Here is an 18,665-nt window from a genome sequence, read left to right as displayed (position 1 = left end):
AAACCCGAACTCAGTCTTTAATGTCTGGCTTGCATTTCCTTATCAGATTCACAAAACAAAGACTGCGTTGTCTCATCATTTGTTTGGGAGAATTAGCCCAGTTAGAGATAGGGTGAAGTTCTTGTGCATATCCCAAGACTTCTGAGCTTCACAGCAGTGAGTGCTGCTGGGAAGTCTCTGAGCACTGCCTTCTGTTATATTTGCAGTTTGACCAACGATTTCAGATGCTAGCACTGCATTCATCAGTGGGGATCTTGATTTAACATAGCTGGGTACAGATGTGAAAACCTAGCCTTGCCAGTCAGAGAGTGAGGTTTCCATCAGTCAGTCAATGGTTTTTGAGTGTCTCCTGGAGACTTCCCAGTTGCCTGAGCAGAGAAAGATGAGCAAGACCAGGCCCTTGACTTTACGGAGCTCGATGTCTTGTGGCAAATACAGATATACAGACCCATGTTAGGCAACCACAGATACATGTGTAACAACAGGAGGTGTTGCACAATGTATCTGTGATTACCTGCTATCAGTCTGTATATCAGACCGATGACAGGAGGTGTCAAGTCATATGACTGTAACAAATGACTAAATATTGTGGCAGCTGGGATGAGGGAGTGAAGGGGGTTGTGTTTGAAAAGTTCAGAAATATTTATCTGGTGGACTGGAGAGAAGTGAAAACACTTATGCAAAATGGGCATGCAAATTGTCATTGAGTGATAGCAAACTATCAGTTCAAGGTAATGGACAAGATCTCAGGGGAGGCAGATGGACAGCAGTTAAGGAGATTGGACTCTATCCTGGTGGTCAGTGTCTCTGAAACAGTGTTTACATGCCTGGTGGAAAGCAGTAGGGGATGGGGAGAGGTTGGTAAAGTTGTGGAGGACAGGAATGAAGGTGGAAGGCTAGTGAATTAGACCACAGAAAGGAAAGCACACCACTGAGAGCCCACTGAAGTTGTAAACTATAACTGAGTAGCAGCATAAACCTAAAATATTCTGCAGTTTCTTTGGGGTTTTCTTGTGCCAAGTGGGATCAGTCCAGGATTGGAAGCTTTCATGCCTTGGGTGGACAAACACTGGGAGGTGAAAGTAAAGTGTTGCTGAAAGGGCATTACAATGATAGGGCACGTGATCCAGGCTGTGGAGGAAAGAAAATGAAGACGGAGAAAAAATAATTTGTGAAACAACGGAGGCTTCAAGGAGCCCAAGGTATTTATGAGCTTCAGGGAGCTGGATTGATCTGACGCTGTGATTGAAGAGAAGGATGTTACAATTTAAGAGTTCAGAAGAGGAAGGTTCCTGTTGATGTCAAGGTTCTGAGGTTCCAGATTTTTCATGCACCTCTTCCTCTGTGAATGAAGCTTGGCCCGTCCTTCCTGTATTTATTTAAGGTGGCAAAGGAGAGCTACCAACAGATGAAGTTGGATGACGAGAGATGATAAGAAGCATCCACAGGAGTGTGGAATGGATGATTGTTTCTTCTGGGCACTCAGCTACCCTGGGTCCTAAGGATTCTGTGACTTGGCCAAACTTGAGATACAACTTCAGTGACCTGCCTTGTTTATCACACATTTACTTCCTAAAAGGATCCAATTGGGGTAATTTTGCCAATGTCTGAACCAGAGTCTTTTGCACCAAAATTCCCTTGAAAGATGACCTCCCTTGTATCCAGCCACTGTGTAGTTGTCTTGGACTTGGATCTGAATTCAGGGCAATCATTTGTGGCAGAAAACATGTCATAGCAGTTTTGATGTGCCAGGTACATTGACTCATGTTATCTTTACAACAACCACATGAAGCAGGTACTATGATTATCTTCATTTTACATATGAGGAAACCAAGGCACAGAGAGGTTAGATGACTTGCCCACAGCTAGGAAATGGTAGAGCCAACAGGTCTGGCTATGGAGTCTATGCTGTCAACCTCTCTGTTAGCTCCCTCTGAAAAGAACTGATTCCAAACATGATTCTTAAAAAATGGCAGCAAGCTTCATGGTTTCCTCTTGCAGCCTGTCTCAGCCTAGCACATAACTAAGGTTTCATGTGGTCTCTGCAAATGGGACTCCTTCCACTCCCACATCCCCCCCGCTTCACCCATAAACACACCCTGCATAAAGTCTATGAGAATTGCAGATAGATCTAGTTATCTTTAGGGTGACCAAGTCATTTATAATTCAAACTGAGATCGTCTGAGTAAAAGTGGGCACTGTGTGTGTGTGTGTGTGTGTGTGTGTGTGTGGCTTTAATGTATCTTTAAGCATTGAAACTTCTGAAGAAATCAATGTCTGGGCAGTGAGGGAGCTGCTTTCTCCTTCACTTCTTTGGGTTACTAGAGCAACTCGTCAGTAGATTCTTTTAAAAGACAACCTTTGATATTACTTGCATGCACTTGTATTACTGAGGAAGGCACTGGTACAATACAAATTTCTCTCATCAGGTGCAACTAGTCTAGCATCCAAACATCACGCATAACACCTTGGTGGCAGCAGCACACTGTGCGCACTCCCATTGTGGCCCTGCTCATTTGTGTATGATATTTGGAGCATGTGGAGAAGTGAGAATAGTATTGGGAAGAGGAGTGAGGAGGAAACAGTGTGAGTGCCTGGGTGACAGGAGGTCAGCCAAAGTTGAGCAGGGCAAGCCTGAACATGTCATTGGTGCAAACCCAAGCTTCACTGATATTCTTTAATAGGAACATGAGTGACATCTGGTGGAACCCGGTGATGGGGTCTTCATCTACCTTAAGCTCACCCACAACCGGGCTGATGATGCAGCTATCTGATGTGGGCTAATGGTCCTGTTCCTGTGATGCTGTACTGGACTTTCTGGAACAGAAGGCTAGACAACTTCTCCACAATGGCAGTTTTCCCCTGGAATTGCTGTCCTTCCCACATAAGGCATGATGCATCAATGTAAATTGTACCTACTTGGGTTCTATCTTTATCAAATAACTGGTAGTAATGTTGAATGAAGCTGGATTCAGTCTGCTCCCAAATCAGCTTATCTCCCATTCTGGAGCATCACCTGGCCTTGCAGAGACCCAGGGGGCTGGCACTATGGCGGCAGTGGCAGTGGCAACCGAGAGTGGTCTATGACCCAAGTAGGCACTATTGAGATCTATGCTTGCATAACAGGCACAAACTAGGACTGTTCCAGGCAAACTAGGACATATGGTCACCCTAGTTATGTGCTATATATTAAATGAGAATGGAAGAAGCTACAAGTGGGCCTGGAATATTTCCAGCCCACCTAAAAATTGTCAGAAGAAGACAAAAATTCCCAAAGCCCTGGTTTGTAATAGGTTCTCAATAGATTTTGAATGAATAAATGACTAGATTAAAGTGTGCCCCCAAGAGGAATTGGAGAAGGATAGAAATGAATCACCTAGCAAGAGGATTGGTGGCAAGGAAGGGGCATCACTGGAAAGTGTAGAAACATCACTGTTATAATAGCAGTAATTTCTGTCCAAGCACTTCACAATGGAACAAGTTAGGACTTGCCATTGACTTAAATAAATGAGTCAGCAGACCTAAAGGAAACATAAAATTGAGCCTATTTTTGCATCTTGGTGAGACTGTCACTGAAATGTCTATCTGGGGGAAAATGTAGCATCTAGTTGTAGAAAGTAACCTTAAATGGCTGAAGGAAGAACAATGGGTCTTTGAAAAGCCCAAGACCAGGGACTTGCAGACATCAAAATTTCCTTTGAATTTGCAAAGTTAACATCACTTTATAAAACTGGAGAAACTAGATTTTGGGGAAATTAAAAGAATGTGCCTCAAGGTCATTGATCGATCATGAAACCAGAACCAGTATCAGTTCGGACAAGCAGCTGGTCTCTGGTTCCAAATCTTTGTCTATTGTTGGGGAAGGGCAGGACTTGAGGCAACCCCTTCCCTATACACACCTGCCCTGCAGAGAGGTCTATTCCCAGTAGCCTGTGGGTATGGGAGAATAGTTGAGGTGTTTGTTGGCAGTGTCTTCTCATCTGAAGACAGTTGTCAACTCCACCTGCTCTGCTCCTTTGCATTCAGTTGTGCCCAGCCTTAGTGTGAAGACCTCTTATTTGTTCTCAGTGCCTGAGGGCCAGTCACATGCTCCAGTATTCCAACTTTATAGGCATGACATAGGGTGGGACTGATGCCCTAGATCTCAGAGATCCTGGGTAGAGACATCCTCATCCCATCTCGGGCAGCTCACTGCCAGCCTCCCAGGGCTAAATGGCCTGGAGAATAGGGCACAGGCAGTGGCCCAGCAGTTGCCCAGGCATCATAGCCAGTGTCACCCTATAGTCCTAGATAAGGGCCACAGCATTGTTTAGGTCCACATGTCTGTGTTTTGGATGCCCATCAAGTGGAAGTCCTTATTGTTAATGAAGACTGGATCTCAGTATTCTAGGTGCACTTACAGTGTCTGCCCTTCTTACCCAGCTGGTTAATTCCCTTTTCTGGTAATGAATCCTCTTTGTATTTGAAGCCTACTTCTTCATAGGGACAATATTTGTGCAGAAATGAGGTTTCAACCAAACTACAATATGGGAAATATGAGGATAAGATTTTAAGTTGGATAAATGTTGCAAGGACAGTCTGTAAACCGAGGCTATGAAAAGATTTGCATGAAAATATTCTTTATCTTCATTCAATTTTTTAAATTTTATGAGTTTTAAGACATATGGTGCTCATCTATATCTCAAGGTTGTAGCAACCTGTGACTAAACATGTCCTTTTCTAGTTCCAGATTGATATTTTTCACTATTGTATCTATTCCAATAGTTGACTCATACTGGAAGCACAATATCAAGCAAGTTCTAAACACGTTTTCAAGCAGTATAAAACTGTCATTGGCCCTAGATGTAATAAGAGTTTTCTAGAGTTATGTGAGAGACTGAAATCACAGGGCCACTGATGCAGGGCAGGCCCAATGATCCTCAGATAAAAGGCAAGCAAGACTTAATCTTTTTGTTTGTTTTTGTTTTGTTTGAGATGGAGTCTCACTCTGACACCAGGGTGGAGTGCAGTGGCGTGATCTCAGCTCACTGCAACCTCCGCCTCCTGGGTTCAAGCAATTCTACTGCCACTGCCTTCTGAGTAGCTGGGACTACAGGCGTGCGCCACCACACCCAGCTAATTTTGGTATTTTTTTTTAGTAGAGATGGGGTTTCACCATGTTGGCTAGGATGGTCTCAATCTCTTGACCTCGTGATCTGCCCGCCTCAGCCTCCCAAGGTGCTAGGATTACAGGCATGCGCCACCACTCCTGGCCAAGACTTGTTGCCATGATCATTCAAGGTTTCACTCGACAACCCTTGACCTATTGTCTGTGGTTTCTGATGATGAGTATCTTCATACTGCAGTAATACTAACTCTTAAATGGTGAGAGAGGAGTATTTGATTTCTTTGTTCACTTCCATAAAAAATGCATGACTACTGGGAGAACAAGTTTTGAGGTCATTTGATGGGAAGAGCAATTCCAAAGTACCTCCTGTGACTCCTTCTGTCATCCTGCTTCTCCATTCTACAGAGCCCTCATTGAAAGTGGTCAGTAAACAGGAAGGTTCTTAGAGTGTTTAATCTGCAGATGGGGAATATCAGAAGTTTAAGGAGGCTAAGCTAAAATGATTCTCCATGTGTTGATGGTAAACTGGCTCTTGAAAGCCTCTTTGGTGAATAGAAGTCATGTCTCACTGATGACAGTCCTAGAGGGAGGGCTGCCCCACCCTTGTAGGATGATCAGATGTGTTTGTTTTTGAAAGCATCTTGACCTGAATCCATTAAGACTTGAGTTTATGAGACCCACTTGTTAAATATTGATATAGATGGAGGATAAAGCAAGGTCTGAGAACTGAACTCTATTTTATTGTTATACTAACCAAATTGGTAAAGTTCTGAACTTTCATTTAGGGGAACATAGAATTTATCTGGAATTCTTTCTTTGGAATGTACACTATTTAAGAAAATATAGGGCAGTAACTTACTCTTCTTTCCCCCAAAGCAGTAAATTCAGGTGTCCAAGCTCATTTAGCTTGGTAATAAGTAAAATGAGTTCTTGAGTAATTTTAATTTAAAATGAGAGACATTTTTCCCCACTAACTCTTCAAACAGCCTGTGGATCTGCATATTAGCAAGCACCTCTGGTGTCTAGCCTAAAGCCCTTAATTTTTAATTGCTTGCAGAAAACAGGAATATAACTGTTTCAAAGGGTGTTTCCATGTGTTTTACTAGATTTCTGTCCATGCACATACTACTACCTCATGGAAAATGCTAGAGGTTAGCAAGGAAGAGGCATAAATTTCTGAGCTATTTGCTGATAAGGTGGGGTTCAAATATTTGACATTTTCAGGTTAGCATATGAGGCTCATATTTTCATAATGTCATATGTCATTTACCCCGGAAAATATTTGCTCTGTTTCTGAGAACAGTCATAAATTGGGAAAGGTGTATAGCATTCTTTTTTTTTTTTAACCTTTTAACCCTTTGTTACCAAGTCATTGCTGGATGAATCATGGAACATAGAGCATCTCTGTAAAATTTGAGGAAATGAGCATAGATTTTCAGACCTGAAATAATAAATTACTGACTGGGCAACTTAATTGTGATAATGATGTACGGAATGTGGAGGGAAAGGTGGGAAACATTAACCTCCTGGCCATATCTAATGATTAGAGTTCCCTGACACCATGTTAACCCATTTTTTATGAAGCTACACAAATGCATCAACTGAAACTCTTCAGTGGTAGTATTGTTACATAGCATAAAATGAAGATGTTACTCTTGAAATAGGCTTTTCCTCAAAAAAGCCACTCTATATTCTTAGAAAAATAAAACAATAAACATCATGCTTTCGAGTTTTAGATGGGATGTAAAAATTTAGATATTTTTAAAAATTAAAAATATTCAGTATTCAGTACACTATCATCAACTAAAAATAAAAATACGTGGATTTGCCAAGAGCACAAGCCATAACTATCTTTATTTTTGCCCTATCTGATCACTAGACAAACAGCAAATTACCCTCTCTTTCAACATCTTTCTCTTCTCCTTGCCCCTCCCTCACCATATCCGTCAATCTCTCTCCCTTAACAAGCCATGATATTGAATTGAAAATCCATAGGAATGTCATTCTGTGATTAGCAGTAGATTTACATCTCTCAATTTAAAAAATGCAACTGTAGAGGATTTTATATTTTAATACTTTAAACAATAAGTGCTCACCATGGTTACTAATAAAAAAATTCATTGCAACACCATTTCAGCACCATGGATAGCACCAACGGTGCAGATTCTACCCCCTTCTCCCAAAACCCCATTTTGGTCATGCCACCTCTGGTCTGGTGAGGGGATTTAGGGATGGCTGTGTTGACACAAAATGGCAGTTCTTATAGTTGGCTTCTTGTTAAAATCACATGAAGAACTTTAAATATCCCCAAGTCCAGCCCCCCACAACTCAATCAATTAAATCAGAATATCTGAGGTGGGTCTTAGGCACTCATACTTTTTAAAGTTTTTTAGACTTAAAATCAATAGAAAGTGGTAATTTGTAGGAGATGAGATGGATTTACATCTGAAATAGAACCTCTCAACCTTAACTGCTTTTAAGAATTACCCAGCTTCTTAAAAAAAATAATAATTGTTTGGGCTTGTCTTTAGACATTATAACTCAATTGGCCTGAAATAGGAGATCGATATCAATAGTTTAAAAAAAAAATCTTCAAGCAATTTTTAATTTACAAGAGTTAATAAACATTTACTGTCAAGCAAGACCTGGAAGTAAATTTTTTTTCATGTGAAAAGTTTAGGCAAATTTGATATCTCAATAAGAGTCTTTCATTCTAGAAGGAAGTAATATGTAATGTCTAGTTTTCTTTTTCTTTCTTTCTTTCTTTTTTTTTGAGATGGAGTTTCACTCTTATAGCCCAGGCTGGAGTGCTATGGCACAATCTCAGCTCACTGCAACATCCGCCTTCCAGGTTCAAGCTATTCTCCTGCCTCAGTGTCCAAGTAACTGGGATTACAGGCATGCACCACCATGCCTGGCTAATGTCCAGTTTTCATGACATTGGAGTTGAAGTTGAGAAACTTGTATTCTAGCCAGATATGAAGTCAAATGGGGCCATACCAGCTACCTGCCACTCCTTGTCTGGGCCAGAGCCCCAACTCTGGACACTGAGTAAGGATATGAAGCGTGAAACCATTATCTTGTGTCTCCAGCTATGCTTAGTGATTTCAAACTATCCTCCTCTAGAAAAGTTTTCTTGGCAACCTTATTTACTTCCCCCCTATAGGGTGGATATCTGGCTGATTTACTCTTCTATAGGAAGTTGGGTGTGAAGCAGCTAACAGTTAGTACTTGCCAAGTTTTCCCACCTCCCTTGCACTTATTTTAGAGTCATGTGACTCTGAGGAGAGAGTCTTATCTGGGTCAAGGCACATAAGACTCCCCTGTTTTTCTTTTGTTGTAGCAATATTGGAGGCCACATGTCACAGATAGCATAGCTGCAGCATGGAGGAAGGTTGCCTGCCTGCAAATAAACAAGAAAAATATTATATTAAGTACGTAGATTCCAGAGCTTGCCTGATGTGATGGCTACTGTTAATTATACCTAATGAGACTCTCAAAGATGAACAAATATTCCTGATAGTGTCAATTGATGAGAATCCTTGTTTCTACCCATTTCAAGTGAAAAAAAGAAATATACTTACATTAATCCTCATATCCCTACACATTTAAAATGCAAGGAGAAACAGTATATGTAATATATGAATTTCAAGTTGTAGAAATATTTTTTTCTTCCATTGGTCATCATTAGCTGTAAACTACTGCCTGTATTTAATCACATCACCTCTCCAGACCCATGGCAGTCCGGGAAGGCAGGAAACACAAACCTTCATTGGCTTTGAAATTACCAATCAAACAACTTTTTAATTTGGAAGTAAACCACTGAAAGTAATGATCTCTCTAGACTTTACTTTGCCTTTTTCTTCAAACTTTAAATATCGTCGAGGTGTAGGTTGATTGTCCTGTTGCTGAGACTGGTTTCAGTGTCATGCTCTTGCTTATGTTCAGTGGCAGCTTGCCTGTGTTTCCTGTAGGTCCTCTCTCTCTCTCTCTCTCTCTCTTTTTTCGAGACAGAGTCTCGCTCTGTCACACAGGCTGGAGTGCAGTGGTGCGATCTCAGCTCACTGCAAGCTCTGCCTCCCAGGTCATGCCATCCTCCTGCCTCAGCCTCCCGAGTAGCTGGGACTACAGGTGCACACCACCACACCTGGCTAATTTTTTGTATTTTTAGTAGAGATGGAGTTTCACCATGTTCACCAGGATGGTCTCGATCTCTTGACCTTGTGATCCGCCCGCCTCAGCCTCCCAAAGTGCTGGGATTACAGGTGTGAGCCACCGCACCCGGCCGGTCCTCTCTCTTTTTTGCTTAATTTTAATTTTAGGGACGGGCTTTTGCTATGTTGCCCAGGCTGGTCTTGAACTCATGGCACAAGTGATCCTTTCTCCTCAACCTCCCAAAATACTGGAATTACAGGTACATGGCATGATACCCGTATCTTTTTTTAAACATAAATTTTGTTGTGGATATTTGAGGTTTACAACGTGAGGTTATGGGATGTATAGAGATACATAGATACTTGTAGATATATATGAATAGTACAATGGTTACTCTTTTTCTAAGCTCCTTATATGCTGCCTTCTCTCCTGACCCTCTTCTTCTCTGGAGTTAGTCACATGCCAACACCAAAGTTTCCCCTAACCTCTGGTCTATTAACCACAGAGAAGCAGACAGAAGTTATAAAAACAAAGGGTAGTGCTTAAGTGGTATGAAAGTCTAATTGCATTTGGCCACTGTCTTTGAACTTTGTGATGATTCTTGACCCATGTCTAGCATCCTAGCCCATGGTTAGAGATTTTGGTGCAAGATTTCCCCTCAGTGTATTGCTCATCCCTTGCCTACCCTCCTTCCACTATCACACCGTCATGGAGCCTGCAGATGCCCTGGAGAAATTGAGCCAGCTTATCCCTTTAGCACAGATCAGTTGTATCCCAGTGGAAGCTGAAACCTAGATGATTTTTTTTTTTTTTTTTTGAGACGGAATCTCGCTCTGTTGCCCAGGCTGGAGTGCAGTGGTGCAATCTCGGCTCACTGCAATCTCCACCTCCCAGGTTCAGGTGATTATCCTGCCTCAGCTTCCTGAGTAGCTGGAATTACAGGTGCCTGCCACTGCGTCTGGCTAATTTTTGTGTTTTTAGTAAAGATAGGGTTTCACTATGTTGGCCAGGCTGGTCTCAAACTCCTGACCTCAGGTGATCCACCTGCCTCAGCCTCCCAAAGTGTTAGGATTACAGGGGTGAGCCACCGCACCCTGCCTGAAATCTAGATCTTTACTTTTAATGCTCCCCTCTCCTGCAACCCAACATCTATGATGCAGAAAATTTAAGAGATTATTCTCTGAAAGCATTCAAGGATTGATAAAAATAACTTTCAAGCAGAGTATTAAAGTGACCTATAATCTCATTTTAGCTGAGATAATATCACTAAGTATTTATTTAGCATTGATAGTGTATTGTTGGCTTACTATTCATAGTTTATTTCTGCAAATCCTAATCAGCTAGTTCTATAGACCTATGCTATCTACCTGTAATATTATCTCCATGAAGCCACAATGGAACATTTAGTAAATTATTGCTGTAACTCATTAAACTATAACCCCAAAGCATTCAGAGCATCCTAATTGGATCTGGCCTGACCTCATTTAAAAATGTACAGAGTCCCCAGGAGGCATACAGACACCAAGTTTTTGCAAGCTTTTCAAGGCATGGGATGATGTTTAGGCTAATTATTGCTTAATATATTTAATTTCTTTGATAAACTTGATTACTTTGGCTAATTCAAACTAATTTATTTTATTTGTTGCTAGTTAATTTTAGTTTCTAATTGCAGATTGTGATTCTGACATAAATATTTTTAAAAACTGGATCACAGGTCACACATCAGTTTATTACACATTGAAACAAAGCCTCTCTTCTAAAATACCTTTTGCGGCCAACTTGGAATTTGTGTCTTTTTATGTATTCTATAAAACTATGATGGATACATGATATTTCCTTTCATCTTATGAAAGAAAGGAGGAAAAAGAAATGTCTAAAGGTAGGACTGACCCAAGAAAGAGGAAGAATGGAAGATTTGTCTGGATAACTTATCTGCATAGCATCATTATCCATAGTAGTCAAAGAGTGGAAACAACCCAAATGTCTATCATCTGATGAAAAAATAAACAAAATGTGGAATAGCCATAATAGAATATTATTTGGCAATTAAAAAAAATGAAGTACTGATGCATGCTACCAGATAAATAAACCTAAAAAATTATGTGAATAAAGGAAGCCAATTATACACACACACACAAGAACACATATATTGCATGATTCCACATATGAAATGCCCAGAATAGGCAAATCTAAAGAGACAAAGTAGATTAGTGTTGCCTGGGCTGCAGTGGTGGGGGCAAGGAGTCGCTGCTAATGGGTACAAAGTTTCTTTTGGGGTTTCTTTCTTTAAAACATGATAAGATGTTCTAAAATGAGATTATGGTGATGATTGCACAACTCAGTAAATATACTAAAAACCATTGAATTGTACACATTAAATGGGTAAATTTATAGTATGTTGATTGTATTTCAATAAAGCTGTTAAAATTGGGGGAAATGCTGTTAGAATTAAGTAAATATATATATTTATTTGTTTGCTTTAAAGATAAGCAACTTCCTCCAAGCAAACAATAATGACCAAAATCAATCCAAATAAAATTCTTGGTCCTAAAATGTATGGACATTTTCCTCTCTGTGATTTTTGTGTGGTGGCTCGTGCCTGTAATCCCAGCACTTTGGGAGGTCAAGGCAAGCAGATCACGAGGTCAGGAGTTCGAGACCAGCCTGACCAACATGGTGAAACCCCATCTCTACTAAAAATACAAAAATTGGCCGGGCATGGTGCCACGCACCTGTAATCCCAGCTACTTGGGAGGCTGAGGCAGAAGAATTGCTTGAAACTGGAAGGCAGACGTTGCAGTGAGCCGAGATTGCGCCATGGCATTCCTGCCTGGGTGAAAGAGCGAAACTCTGTCTTAAAAAAAAGAAAAGAAAAAAGAAAAACATATATCCCCCACTACCCTCCTCCAAGAGGAGATGGCACTCTTTTTCGCTTTAGAGGGCCAGACACAGCCCTTGAAGTACTGAACCCAGGGGAGAAACCAAAGCCCCCAGATAGCCTGGGTCCTTCATTCCTTCCACCTTAATTCCTCCCTGGAGCAGCCCCTGTCGGCAGAACTCACTATATGAGTGGTATCCTGTGCAGTTGTCTCCTGCTGACCGTTCTGTAAGCTCCTGGGGAGCAGGAGCTGTGTCCTTGTCGTTCACAGCCGTTTCACAGTTCCCAACACATAGTAGGCGCTCAGGAAACTTGTTGGGCAGGACAGTTCTGGCCCCTCCAGCACTGGAGAGGAGTAGCTGCAGCACACCAGCAGTAGGTATTTTCCTTCTTGAGTGCCCATGTTCGGCCAAATGCCAATGATCTCTGCCTATGCTGCTGTGCTAATAGGACTGCATCCCCCTGGCCGCCTTGCTAGTTACCACGTCACAACCAGGATCAAGGGAAGAGCATGCTTGAAACATATATTAATAGCAATAGTAAGTTCAACCCACCTTCTGTGGGGAGGGAACCTTTTTTCCCCAACCCCATTAGAAAAAAAAAGGCAAAAGAGATTCATGGGGCTGGAGATTCAGTTTAAAATGCATCTGGGGTGGTGGAGCCTTTTAACAGAATAAGAGAAGGAACATAGGGGACTTGGGTTTCTCGTCAAAGCTGGGCTAAATAGAAGGCTCTTTCTGCCTGGGCATTGAAAAACGTGTCTGATTTGGAGATCCACCTGAAAGTATTGAGTAGCAGAGACTCCTGCTGATCTCAGAAGTGGCATCACAGTCGCTTTCCAAATTGCATCCCCCTAGGGGTTTCTGAAGTGCACCTTTGCTGTTTCAATTGTGTCTTTGCTCCCTCCACACGACCAGCTAAAGGGGGTTTGCCGAAGGCAGCCCCATCTCCTCTGCAGCCTGCTCCTCAGCTCTGTGGCCCATGAGCAGGACAAACCCAGGGAGTACCCCGCCTGTAAATTCTGAGAGACTTCACCATCCTGCCCCACCTCTTGCACCTAGGAAAGCCCAGTCAGCCTTTCCTCCTCAGGTTAACTGTTGTGAAGGGCTCTGCCCTCCCCACCAGCAGATTCCATGCCACAGATTTGCCAGATCCGAATTTGCATTTCTGAATCAAAATTTGGATTTAACTTGTATATATTTTTACCTTGGTAACTTTTTTAATAGTTAACAACTTAATTTTCTTCCTTCCTTCCTTCCTTTCCTTCCTTCCTTTCTTCCTTTCCTTCCTTCCTTCCTTCCTTCCTTTCCTTCCTTCCTTCCTTTCCTTCCTTCCTTCCTTCCTCCCTTCCTTCCTTCCTTTCCTTCCTTCCTTCCTTCTTTTCCTTTCCTTCCTTCCTTTCCTTCCTTCCTTCCTTTCCTTCCTCTTCCCTCCTTCCTTCCTTTCCTTCCTCTTCCCCCCTCCCTTCCTTTCCTTCCCCTCCCTCCCTCCCTCCCTCTTTTCTTCTCTTTTCTCTTTTCTTTTCTTTTCTTTCTTTCCTCTTTCTCTCTCTTTCTCTCTTTATTTCTTTCTTTCTATGGAGTCTCGCTCTGTCACCCAGGCTGGAGTGCAGTGGCATGATCCCTGCTCACTGCAACCTCTGCCTCCTGGGTTCAAGTGATTCTCATGCCTCAGCCTCCCGAGTAGCTGGGATTACAGGCGTGTGCCACCACCCCTGGCTAATTTTGTATTTTTAGTAGAGTGAGATTCTATATTCCCACTGGAAATATCTGAGCCCCCACATTTTTAGTTTCACCATGTTGGCCAGGCTGGTCTTTGAACTCCTGACCTCAAGTGATCCACCCACCTTGGCCTGCCAAAGTGCTGGGATTACAGGTATGAGCCACTGCGCCTGGCCAGTTAACATTCTTTCAGCAGTATTTGAGCTATGCTAGGTGAGCCAGGACCTGCTCTGGGAGCTGCAGGTAAAGTGATAAACAAGAAACACCACTCTGTCTCAGGGAGCTTACCGCCCAGCCCACCTCCTTCTTTCTAATCTTCCTTCCTCCTCTTCCTCCCTACCTCCATAGAACAAATTATTTAGAATCTTTTAGGCCAAAAATAGGAAAGTCAATAAATATCATTTTAGAGCAAGATATTTTGAGAGCAATAAATATCATTTTAGAGCAATAAATATCATTTAGAGCAAGAACATTATCACAAACTTTTGCTGGCCATAATGGAATACTTGTTTCTTTGTTTTTGAGATGGAGTCTCACTCTGTCACCCAGGCTGGAGTCCAGTGGTGCAATCTTGGCTCACTGAAACCTCTGCCTCCCGGGTTCAAGCAATTCTCCTGCCTTAGCCTCCCGAGTAGTTGGTTCTATAGGCGCTCACCACCATGGCCGGCTAATTTTTGAATTTTTAGTAGAGACAGGGTTTTGCCATGTTGGCCAGGCTGGTCTCGAACTCCTGACCTAGGTGATCCACCCGCCTTGGCCTCCCAAAGTGCTGGGATTACAGGTGTGAGCCAACCACGCCCGGCCAGAATAACTTTACTCTGGAAAACTGCCCCCCAAACATGTTTTTTTAAAAACTCGTAGGAGAAAATGGTGACTAGTTACAATTAACTGTAATTATTTGTAGCTCTCATCTCATTTTGCCTGCTATAATGCATACTGAGAATGAATTCAGGATTCAGATTCACTCCAGGATGATTGTTAAAGTTCTTTATTGGAAGTTCACAGCAGAGGAAGCTGATAAGGGTTGGAATTTACCTAAAGAGCTTATGGCTGTAGAGTATCTTACATTGATATGTCATTAAAAAACCCTGGAACAGCTGGGCGCAGTGGCTCATGCCTGTAATCCCAGCACTCTGGGAGGCTGAGGTGGGCGGATCACGAGGTCAGGAGATCGAGACTATCCTGGCCAACACAGTGAAACCCTGTCTCTACTAAAAAATACAAAAAAATTAGCCAGGTGTGGGCGCCTGTAGTCCCAGCTACTTGGGAGGCTGAGGCAGGAGAATGGTGTGAACCCAGGAAGCAGAGCTTGCAGTGAGCTGAGATCGCGCCACTGCACTCCAGCCTAAAAAGAAAAACAAAACAACCCTGCAACATGAATCATGTTAGCAAAAATTTGCATTTTTGTAAACATGGAAATTGAAAATTGGAGAAGGTTGATAATCTTGCTTCCTAAAGACTAGGTAAAATGTAAACATATGGGAGCAATACATTTTACATAAAGCGTACCTCCAGGTTTGCATAACAGATTTAGATTTATAACGTATTTGTACTTGCTGATTTGTTTGGCAGGATCATCTCTAAATAATAAATACGTAGTATGTTTGAGAACAGACACTGGGCCCAGGCACATGGCTTGTGTTATCAGTTACTACACATGAAGGTTATTCCAAGGGCAATATTTTTGGGAAAATAGAGCTTTAGGGCCCTGGGTATATGACAAATACAAATAATAATTCTTATTTTTAATTAGTGTAGCATTTGAGATTGTTGAAGTTCACTCTCCTAAGATTCAAATTTTGGCCACAGTTGTAAAGCAGAGAGATATACTAGTCAGTTAGTTATAAATTAACAATGCCAGGACCCAAAGTGAGTTATGTTTTGGGATCATGAAAGACATTTCATAAAAGGGTGAGGATAGATTAAAACTTCCAAATATTACTTAAAACTCTAGGACTTAGAGTTGTATTGTCATTCCTGCTGGTGGTTGTAGGAACTTATAATATTTAGTGGACATTTTGAAGCCTTTCAAACTTTTCCAGCTGGATTTACTTTTTCTTTAAAGATTAATTTGAATATTCTCTTGTCCTGCTGATGGGAGGTGACACTGGCATATCCACTCTGAAGGGCAGTTTGGTGTTGTGTATGAACATTTCAAAAGCACAGACAATTCCATGACTGAAGATCTACCTTTAAGAAGCACTGCTGGCTGGGCACAGTGGCTCACGCCTATAATCCCAGCACTTTGGGAGGCTGAGGCAGGCGGATCACTTGAGGCCAGGGGTTCGAGACCAGCTTGACCAACATGGCGAGACCCTGTCTCTACTAAAAATACAAAAATTAGCCAGGCATGGTGGCACACGCCTGTAATCCCAGCTACTCAGGAGTCTGAGGCTTAAGAATCGCTTGAACCTGGGAGGCAGAGGTTGCAGTGAGCCGAGACTGCACCACCACACTCCAGCCTGGGCGACAGAGTGAGACCCTGTCCAAAAAAAAAAAAAAAATAGAAGCACTCCCACACGTGGACAAGGATTTATACTTAACTGGGTTTCTCAACCTCAACCTCAGCACTGGTGATATTTGGGGCCAGCCAGTTCTTTGCTTTGGGAGACTGTCCTGTGCATTGCCAGATGTTTAGCAGCAACCCTGGCCTCTACTCAGTAAGTGCCAGTTACCCCTCTAAGTTGTGGCCAGAGTGTTTCTTTACCAGATAGCATCCCATTGGGAACAACTGATGTATCGTAATGTCCACTGTGGCACTTATTTTCTTGTGATTTCAGATGAACTGTAAGAAGCCTAAATGCCCATTATTTGGTGCAGACTCATTCAATAGAAATACAGTGTTAGCCACATCAGTAATTTCATATTTTCAAATCATTGCATTTAAAAAGTAAAAAGTGCTGGGCGTGGTGGCTCACGCCTCTAATCCCAGCACTTTGAGAGGCCAAGGCAGGAGGATCACTCGAGGCAGGGAGTTTGAGACCAGCCTGGCCAACATGGTGAAATCCTGTCTCTTATAAAAATGCAAAAATTAGCCGGGCATGGTGGTGGATGCCTGTAATCCCAGCTACTTGGGAGACTGAGGCACAAGAATCACTTGAACCCAGGAGGCAGAGGTTGTAGTGAGCCGAGATTGTGCCACTACACTGTAGCCTGGGCAACAGAGTGAGACTCTGTCTCAAAAATAAAATTTAAAAAAAGGTAAAAAGAAACAGGTGAAATTGATTTAAATATTATATTTTATTTGATCCAATATATGAAACATATTATTGCTTCAGCATGTAATCAATATAAAACATTATTAATGAGGCATTTTACATTCTTTTCCTCCTAGTATTAAGTTTTCAAAATCTGGTCTGTATTTTACACTTTAGCTCATCTCAATTCATACCAGTCTCATTCAAATACTCAGTAACCACGTTTAGCTGGTGGCTAGTATACTGGACAGCAGAGATTTACAGGAATGGCATTTTAAAAGAAATACTTTCATTTACAAGAAATGCTTTCAAGTACTACATGGTATGCAAATGCCATATAGTAGTTGAAAGTAATAAAACAGAGAACTATGACATGGAAAGCACTCAAAGGCATACTGTTAGGTGAAAACAGCAGCAGAACAATATGCATAGTAGGAAACATGTTAAAATTATTTTGAAAAATGAAATGTATTTGTATTTTCATATATGTGCATATTCACCAGTATATCTATGAGTATGTATATATGTAAATGAACAGAATGAGTCCTGGAAGAATGTCCCGGGATTGGAAGCAGGGCAGGTGGCCAAAGAAGGATTTAATTGTAATGTCTTAACTTATTTTTTTTTTAAAGACAGATTCTTGCTTCGTCATCCAGGCTGGAGTGCAGTGGCACAATCTTGGCTCACTGCAATCTCCGCCTCTTAGGTTCAAGTGATTCTCATGCCTCAGCCTCCCAAGTAGCTGGGATTAGGGACGCATACCGCCATGCCCAGCTAATATTTGTATTTTTAGTAGAGACAGGGTTTTGTCATGTTGGCCAGGCTGGTCTTCAACTCCTGACCTCAAGTGATCTGCCCTCCTCCACCTCCCAAAGGGAGGACTGGGACTCCAGGCATGAGCCACCATGCCCAGCCATATTTTAACTTTTTAAATAAGAAGAAATGTATTCATATATAACTTGTATAATAAATGCTTTAAAAGAGTGAGCTCATTAGCCCTAACCATCCTGGTAGTCTCTGGGTATCAATGGTTCTCATCCTGGGCAGTGCCTCAGAACCACCAGAGAAGCTTTTTTAAAGTGTGCAGCCTGACACTGCACTCTAGCCCAGGCGACAGAGGGATCCCCTGTCTCTTAAAATTTTTTTTTCTTCTTTAAAAAAATTGCACTGCCTGGACTTTTCTCCAGACCAATTGAATCAAAATCTCTGGAGACTTCCATCTTAAGCTCCTCAGAGGATTCAAAAGTGTGGCCAGGATTAAGAACCACACATGTGGAGAAAGGAAGAGACTATGTCCTTCAAACAATTACCAGTGGACTCACAAAGAGAATTTGATAAAGATCCGATGGAAGGTCCTTTGAGGCATTTTGTCTGGTGAGAGTTTTCTGTTATTGACTAAGGGAAGATCCATATATTAAAGTTAAAATAGATCAAATGAGCTGAGGGATGGAGTTGACATCTTTTTGCAAAAATGGTGGTACCAGACAAGACTTCCTAATCCATTGCCATCCAACTTTATAACAAGTTTAGTCAAGAGAGCTGTAAAAGTAGTGCTGGCCTTCTAGATAAACTCTAACAAACAGGTAATGCCTCAAGACCCCAAACTG

The 18,665-nt window shown here is 41.9% G+C and overlaps 1 protein-coding gene and 1 pseudogene across 1 annotated transcript in view; one reads left to right on the top strand and one right to left on the bottom strand.

The window, feature by feature from the left end:
- GNA14 (G protein subunit alpha 14) overlaps window positions 1–18,665 on the top strand; it is a 221,317-nt gene that overhangs the window by 65,276 nt on the left and 137,376 nt on the right. The window lies entirely within an intron of this gene.
- LOC126937554 (nuclear transport factor 2-like) lies at window positions 2,437–3,003 on the bottom strand (annotated as a pseudogene).

The sequence above is a fragment of the Macaca thibetana genome, chromosome 15, assembly GCF_024542745.1.
Source record: "Macaca thibetana thibetana isolate TM-01 chromosome 15, ASM2454274v1, whole genome shotgun sequence".
NCBI lineage: Eukaryota > Metazoa > Chordata > Mammalia > Primates > Cercopithecidae > Macaca > Macaca thibetana.
The sequence above is the reverse complement of the archived record's forward strand: the minus strand, read 5'-3'. Positions and strand labels throughout refer to the sequence as shown.